Genomic DNA, 9151 nt, shown 5'->3' on the forward strand with positions numbered 1-9151 from the left:
GTATAGATAGCAATACCAAACCATTCATGGGCAATTCACTTTATATTCCAATATGTTGAGCCCATAGAGATGGTTAGAGGATGCAACATTGTATCTGTCCCATTCTGGCGTATGTGAGAGCATGTGCAGCACCATTGCGGCCATCTCCATTTTGAAGTAGTCCATTTTCGTCTTCTACTACTTTTATGAGTTGGTAAACAAACTGTACACTGCCACGTAGAGTGTGTTATAACAGGTATAAAGCAAAGGTTGGCGATTTACTGCCACCTCCAGTTGTGGAATGTTTGCTCAAAAAGTATAATTCATTGGCTGATCACTCCTGATGACCTGGGTGGAATTGTGATCCTTCCTTAACCCATAGGAAGTCCAACCCAGTTGACTACTTAAATTGTGAAAGTCCTCAATGTCCTCATGCTAAAACACTAGAGTATCTATCTCTATGGCTGTGTCATACATCCCCAGGTACCCAGTTATCCTATCCATAGAGAACCATTGCACAGTGCCCCAGCAGAAGAAGATGGCTGAGTCTCTGATGGAGGTGCTCCAGGGCAAGGTGGACCTGTCTACAGTCAATATGAATGAATTCAGAAAGCTGCCCTCCCCAGAGCTCCTGAAAAGGGAAGTTCTAGTCAAGGTAGAGCCGTCTTTTTTTTGTCACTTTGTTGTTCAACCAATGGAAGCACTGAGTCATTTTTATAGCGACAATTTCCAAATCATGAAATGTTACCCCAATAAATATAACATTACTGAACATCTTCTGTTGAAATAATAAGTTAGGGAAAGAAGCTCCCAGCTAACATTGACGATGATGCAGAGATGGGGAATGTGTCGGATGAAGACCGTGGGGAAGATGAAGATGACATCCAGATGAACACAGATGTAAGACTGTTACTACTGTTTAGGCTAAAATAGACTGAGAGCAAAATATACGTTTTGAGTAGAAATATCCCAGGACATTTGTTGTGTTCCTTAAGTTCCCCTAGGTGGCATAATAGCCCAATGTCTGGAACTTTTCAGGGGGGGGGGGGGGGGTATATAAAGTAGCTATGTCTTATACCACATGATACTATCAGGTGCTCTGTCATAAGATGATGATGAAGCCATTGGGTATTCCATCAGACAGTGAGATAGTGGATGGCTGATAGCTGGTGGCTGTGTTTCTGCAGGGAGTCTTGCTTTGCTACCCAAAGTCCTTGCTCCAGCCAAACGCTCCACCATGCCCACAGACATTAGTTTCTTCTCCACAATGAGTCTGGATCTGATTACCTTCCAGACGATTTCTAGAATTCAGACACATTCTAACTGTTCTGATTGGTCCCAGAAACCGATGGGTTGGGCCAGAGCCAGAACATGCTTGGGTAAATTTTGAAAATGTGTCATTGGCTTTGATACTTTGAATGGTTAGAGATAGTCCAATTGCTGATGACTTTGTTTTGTACAACAGCCCATTTTGATGTCATCACAAACGACATCAATGATGGCAGTCTCAGACTGAAGTACGCAGCGAACATAGACTGAATTATTGCTCTGTCAGGCCGTCTAGAATCTGGAATAGGTTCTACTATTTCAGGGCAACGCAGCTGGTACTGCAGATGATCCCAAACCCAAGAAAGGCAGCTTCAAATGCAAGGTCAGCTGATTCTCTCATACAACTCCCCCCTCCCCACCCAGTCTTCGCTTCACCACACCATGCTTTCCAATCATGTTTATGTAAATTAACATCTCTCCTCTTCACCATTCCCTCCAGCATGCAAATTAGTCTTTCCTCACCAGCGCAAATGCAAATCACAAACTCCCTTCAGCACCTTTACTAGTGTGTAAATGTAGTCATGATCATACACTCTCAGAAAAAAAAGGTACAGAATTGTACTTAAAGGGGTACAAACACTTGTCACTATAGTGGTGCCCTGTAAGGTGTGTCCATTGTACCATTAGTTATAGGTACATAATTGTACCGTTGCAGTTTGTACCTTAAAATAGCAAATAGTGTACCTTAAGGGACAAGAGAGTACCTTACTTACATATTGTCCACAGGTACAAAACCTCTACAGCCTACATCTGCTTTCCTGTGTGATTCCCTGGCAGTGTTCTACTGCTCTAACATCTTTCCATGCTCTGGTTAGAATACAAATGTCCCCTTCTGGAAGACCCTTGTTGCACTAAACGCTGACTGTTCATATCTTGTATTTAGGGGGAAAACAAAGGTAATGTGTACAACAACAAGTAAATCCAATCAAACGTGACATACTATTATCAAACCATTTACTTTAACTTTGAAACTGGTGTGTTAGATTGACCCCTGTATCCAGCTATGTCTGCCCATCCCCTATTCGCCCTCAGGAAAGGGAAGCCAATGAGGTTATTCCGAGCCCTATTTGACCTCTAAGTACCCCAAGGCTGTCCGGGGTCCATGACATTGAAACACAAGGGGGGAGGAGTATCCATTTTCAGACAAAATAATTTCTTCGTCATTCAACATGCACAGCGATATCACAAGTTCTTTCAGCATGGGAGTCTTTCTACCTCCTGGTTGGCAGTGTGTGTGTGAACCTACACGTATGTGTTTTCTGGTTGGCAGTGTACAGTATATGACCAGTTGGCAAGTGTCTTCCCTCAATGAGAGCATTGTGAACCAGATCATGGCTCTGAAGCCAGCTCATTTGGTGTGCATCAACCAGAGACAGCTCTTACCGTGGGGACTCCAGCAACTTCAACCCACAGCCTTCCTGGAACACATGATCAGGGTCAGGGCAGGCAGAAAAGGTCAACACCGGGAAAACGGGAACAATCAAGAGGCAGGAACAGAGGAGAAAACGCTGGTAGGCTTGATGAAACAAAACAAACTGGCAACAGACAAACAGAACACGGGTATGAATACACAGGGGATAATGGGGAAGATGGGCAACACCTGGAGGGTGGTGGAGACACTCACAAAGACAGGTGAAACAGATCAGGATGTGACAACGAGAGAGAGAGAGAGAGGCAGGCAGCATTTCTCAGACAGTCGAAATCATGAATCAACTGGCATCATTTTTATGGATATAAACAAAGAAATGTCAATTGAAAAAAGGTAAAACGAAACGAAGTGCAGCTAATTTGCAGTCTTGTCAGCTTCAGTTTGAAGTTATTGTGTTAGCGCTGTTGTTGGCTAGCTCCTCTGAACAACAGTATCCTGACCAGTGGCGATTTTTAGCATGTAAATCTTGGTGGAGCAAAAAAAAAAGTGGGATGCATTCCAGCAAAGCCACTACACAAGAGAACACTAAACAATACATTAATTGCACTATAACTGTGACAAACGGTACCCACAAAATGTTAGGGCCTAGATAAAGCTGTCCCAACAACAGTCCCAACATCTTACCACTGCTACACCTGGATATCAGCGGAGCCTTGGCTGGCAGTGAAACAGTTCATTCAGCCTCATTTACTGCATTAAAAAAACACTATGGCTGACTTGCTTGAGATGAGATGTACAAACTACGGCATAAGGAGGTGACAAGCAGATGAGAGGCAATCTGTAATTTCGATTAAAACATTAATGAGCGAGCTAGGACGGAAGTAGTCTATATAACTATTTGTTTAGCACTTTTGAAATATACAGCGATAGAAATCAGAACATGGGCCATTCTTACAGTGTTCTCCCTGTACACCAAGTCAGAACCGTAGGATAAATAAAGGGGGCATACAATGAAAGCTCTTACAATATTTGATTACTTTTCTCTAAAACAGGTTATAGGCTACATGTGCACCACCAAGTCAGAACAGTAGGCGAAATTAAGAGGGTTAAATAGACAAAATTATTAGGGTGAGGCACATGGGCAACAAACATATTACTACACAACATATACTTAGTATTACTTTCTTAGCTACAGTATACATATCTCTCTGGCATATTACATAATTTATGCAGAAGCATACAATCCATTTTTGGACTCGCCTTGTTGTGCTGTGCTCATTTGAAAAGGAAGGTGGTCCTTCGTGGGTAAATTTTGTCATCAAAGTCTTGCAGTCTCTGCATTTATGGTATTTTCAAAACAACTGGAAACTCTGGGGGGGAAAAAAGTTTGAATTATGATGACGTTATTGATTTTCAGGTCGTAGCTCTAGAAAGAGGACAGATTTACCATTCCGAGTTGGATGACTGTTAAAAAACGTATTTTCCCAGTCAGAGCTCATTTATTCCCGACTTCCCAGTTGTCTTGAACTCACTGAATTCAAGTTTTTGCAGTTCCGAGTTAATAGTTGTTTTGAGCGCGGCACAAATAATTTTTCATTGATAGTTTTTCCAATGTTGAATGTTTATAATTCTAAACTTGTAAAAGAGCCCCTTAATCCCAGATTTGGGACCACACAGCCACTCTACTGAATAGCAGGCTAGTGATTGCTTTGCAATGCTTGCAGTTAGCCAATGTCACTGATTCCTTCCAAATAACTTATTGTTGAATTTGCGATTTCCAACTTGTGTAATGTTTATGTCCAATGGCAAAGAGCACCGATACGTTTTATCTATAATTTCTCATTATTTCTCTACATATGACAAGGATTAAAAAGGATTTGCCAGTAGATTGTCAACTTGATTCATGATGATGACTGCTAGCTAAGATTTTAAAAGTATAATGTTGACATGATCAGTTCAATCAAAGCTACTGTATATATAATGTGATTTGACGTCATTGTATCTGTGGCCAATGACCTTGAGCCTTCTTGGATGGGCACTTCTAATGCAACTCTATGGCAGCACCCAAGGGGCTAGAATGTTCTATCTCTACCCTTAGACTTGGCGGTGACGTAGTGTCCCCATGAGTGACAGAACACTGAGCTAATCACGGTGCAACGTGTCGTGGAAATTCAGTACTGAGAGAGACTTGGTCTTGGTCATTTCTTCAAACAATCATCTTTATTTAATATCAATTAATTATTGCAATAATGAGACCGTCAGCCCACCAGTCTTGACTGACTGTTAGGCTGAGTCTAGCCTTTTCAGATGATGCAGTTTTTATATAGCTGACACCAAGATTGCTCAGTCAGAGACCCTGTTTGTATGCGGCTTTATTAAGTCAATGCTATATTTTTTTTATACATTGTTTGCGAACTGATATGTGACACGTTTTATTAATGCCAAAATAACATGCAAAACAGGCAAGTCACCCCCCAAAAATGTTTATTTTTTATTTATTTTTATGTGGGGCTCAAAACAGATGGGGCTCTGCCTTATTAGCTCATTGTTATGGATGTATCCAAATAAATGTCACTAGAAAACAGCTTAAACAAACTCAAATGCAGCTACTGTTATTTTGGCTGCACTGTTTGACGTGACTGTAAGTTAGCCGTGGTTGGCTAGCTGGCAAGCAAGGAATAAGAACGTTGCCAGCCAGTACGGCAATGGAACATTTAGAACAAACGACTGGGACACGTCCATAGATACAGAACAAAAAGACTGAACATCTGGGTCGCATCTCTGGCAATCGAACCAATAGAACAAAGACCAGCCGGCTTGGGTAGCAACCCAAGATTTGTTTCGGGACTATGTCTTGTGGAAGGATGAAATAGTATGAATAAATTCATCAGAATAATGTTTTTAATTCAAATCTGTCCATCATTATTTGAATATGTTCTTAACCTGTTGTATAATAGTGATAATGCCCTCGAAGCTGCTGTTTGGAGAATATATTGGCATGATTTGCCAATTTATCCTCCAAACACTGGCTTCGGGGGCATTATCACTTAAATACCACAAACCCCTGAGGAGCCTTATTGCTATTATAAACTGTTTACCAACGTAATTAAAACAGTAACTTTTTTTGTTGTCATACACATGGTATATGGCCTGATACACCACGGCTTTCAGCCAATCAACATTCAGGGCTCGAACCACCCAGTTTATAATTGTACTTATAAACTGGGTGGTTCGAGCCCTGAATTTTGATTGGCTGACAGCCGTGGTGTATCAGGCCATATACCACGGGTATGACAACTTTTCTTTTTACTGCTCTAATTACGTTGGTAACCAGTTTAGAATAGCAATAAGCAACCTCCGGGGTTTGTGACATATGGCCAATGTACCACAGCTAAGGGCTGTATCCAGGCACTCCGTGTTGCAAAGAACAGTCCTTAGCCGTGGTATATTGGCCATACACCACACCTCGTGCCTTATCGCTTAATTAAAGCATATGACCAAACTGATTATAAAGTTTAACACTAGAAATATACAGCAGTTGTTTCTTGAGCTAAGGGTTTGCTGGCTGAATGTTACCTTCTGTGTTGCCCAGGTTTCTTTAACCCTACAGTGGAGGACCCTCTGCCAGGACAAAAGAAGACTCAGCTGGTGCTGAAGATCATCAGTGGGCAGCAGCTGCTGGTGGATTGAGGGGAGGTGAGACATATCTGACAACCTCAATTGACCTCTTTTTTTGTTTTTTTTATTTTATTGAACCTTTATTTAACTGGGCAAATCAGTTAAGAACATTCTTATTTAAAATGACGGCCTACACCAGTCAAACCCAGACAATGCTGGGCCAATTGTGCACCACCCTATGGGACTCCCAGTCACAGCCAGTTGTGATACAGCCTGGATTTAAACAAGGGCTGTGGTGGATGAATCAGAATTAGTTGGGTAACATAGATAATTAAGATCTCTCATCTGCATAATATGCTTTTGTGATATACTTGTTAGTAGAATATATCCCTTTGGACTCTGGTGTTGGCAGTTGCACTTCTTCCCTCAGCTGGGGCTCAGTCACTTGGGGCCCAGAGAGGGGAGAGGTCAGGCTTGTCTTTTACATGTCTCTGGTGCTATGCTGAACATCAGAAAGGGAAGAGGACAGGATGGAACATTGTTTTCATATGTGAATGTGTCTTTACCTATTCTTAAACCATGTGAAGGGATGGCGTGATTAATGGGGAACCAATTAATTGTCTCCAAAATGTCCCTCCTTTCCCATTGGGGGGAGGTGTGTATGGCAGTGTCTGGAACCATTGTATGTCCTCTCTGATGTTGCACTTATCCTGGGATAGTGTATTACCTAGAGGCTCACTCCCCTCAGTGAGCTTGTCCAGGAGTGGGGTCAAGAAGGGGTTTTACTTGAGAAGGGAGTATCTAGAGTTGAAAATTGAGTTATGCCATTGGATGAGTTGGTGTTTTTGTGCTATGAAGTACCAGGAACAAGATTAGAACCTCATTGTAGGGACCAAACTGAATGATCATTTATAGCGAATGTTATCTGGCTACGGGATACTCCTTTCCATTTATAAAGTCTTCCTTTGTGAACTGTTCCTATTATCTGTGGTCTGTTATGTTGACTGGGGGGGGGGGGGGGGGAGATATCTTCAATATAAAAGATCTCAGTAGCCATTGTGTTGTCACTTTCAATGGTTCATTAGAAATGGTGCATCATTGAAAGTCATTGCTATTGCAAAGCTCTTATTATTAAAGATGTAGTGTAAGTATAACTCTCACTCGTGTGTTAAACTTAACTCTCCTCATTTGGTAATACAGAAATTAACCCCCACAGGTATATGTAGTGACACCTCTAGTGCTGAAATGCAGTGCCTTAGACCACTGTGCCACACTGGAGCCCAAGGATACTACAAGGCATTTAGTCTTGTCACTCGTGTATTGTATGTGAAGATGGTTCTTCGTTTTTTTTGTAGATTATTTATCCTTTTGTAGAGGTGGAGATTATTGGTCTGCCTATTGATTGCTGTAAGCAGCAGACAAGGGTGTTGGAGGATAATGATGAGCATTGACCGGACCAACCTTTCAATGCAGAGGGCTAAATCAGGGTCACACGGTGTGTGATAGTCTTAAACAAATTGACTTTGAAACAAAAGTATATATCACACACACATGGTTATGGGCTTAAAAAATATAGACACCTCTACCATGTCAGATAAAGAGTTGAAATGTATTCCATTTTAAGTTTGCATCCCAATATTACACTTTATATACAGTCCATAACAGAAGACTGAAATACTGTATAACAAAATTGTTTGATAGACACTGGATTTTTGGCATTTAGACAAATTATGTTTATTAATTATGAAATTATAACAAATATTAATAACATTCCACTCATGAGGCAATTAGATAATTTGACTGCAGGAAAGGGATCTATTTCAACAATTTATTTTCTGTTTTTTTATTTTAACAAGATGCTCATTCAAGTAAGCATTTTGATGTTCTATTACATTTCTGTTGAATGAAAAGCACGTAAAATGTTGTGGAAATGCAATTGAAGTTAATCGTCTTGTTCTTTCCCTGTGCCATTGCAGGGTTCTTGATGCCATTGATTGGGTCTCAATGTAGGCAGCAGCCTTTCTGAGTTTGATGGCCTTGAGATAGAAGCTGTTTTTCAGTCTCCCGGTCCCAGCTTTGATGCACCTGTACTGACATTGCCTTCTGGATAGTAGCAGTGTGAACAGACAGTAGCTCGGGTGGTTCATATCCTTGATGATCTTTTTGGCCGTCTTGTGACATCAGGTGCTGTAGGTGTCATGGAGGGCAGGTAGTTTGCCCCCGGTGATGCGTTGTGCAGACCACACCACCCTCTGGAGAGCCTTGCATTTGAGGGCGGTGCAGTTGCCGTACCAGGCTGTGATACAGCCCGACAGGATGCTCTCAATTGTGCATCTGTAAAAGTTTGTCAGGGTTTTGGGTAACAAGCCAAATTTCTTCAGCCTCCTGAGGTTGAAGAGGCGCTGTTGCTCCTTCACCACACTGTCTGTGTGAGTGGACCAATTCAGTTTGTCTGTGATGGGTACGCCGAGGAACTTAACTTTCCACCTTCTTCACTGCTGTCACTTCAATGTGGATAGGGGGGTGCTCCCTCTGCTGTTTCCTGAAGTCCAGGATCATCTCCTTTGTTTTGTTGACGTTGAGTGAGAGGTTGTTTTCCTGACACCACACTCCGAGGGCCCTCACCTCCTCCCGGTAGGCTGTCTTGTCGTCGTTGGTAATCAAGCTCATTACTGTTGTGTCGTTTGCAAACTTGATGATTGAGTTGGAGGCATGCATGGCCACGCAGTTATGGGTGAACAGGGAGTACAGGAGGGGGCTGAGCATGCACCCTTGTGGGGCCCCAGTGTTGAGGGTCAGCGAAGTGGAGATGTTGTTTCCTACCTTCACCACCTGGGGGCGGCCTGTCAGAATGTC

Source organism: Oncorhynchus mykiss, chromosome 17 (genome assembly GCF_057628025.1).
Source record: "Oncorhynchus mykiss isolate SJ-2025 chromosome 17, ASM5762802v1, whole genome shotgun sequence".
In the NCBI taxonomy this organism is placed as follows: domain Eukaryota; kingdom Metazoa; phylum Chordata; class Actinopteri; order Salmoniformes; family Salmonidae; genus Oncorhynchus; species Oncorhynchus mykiss.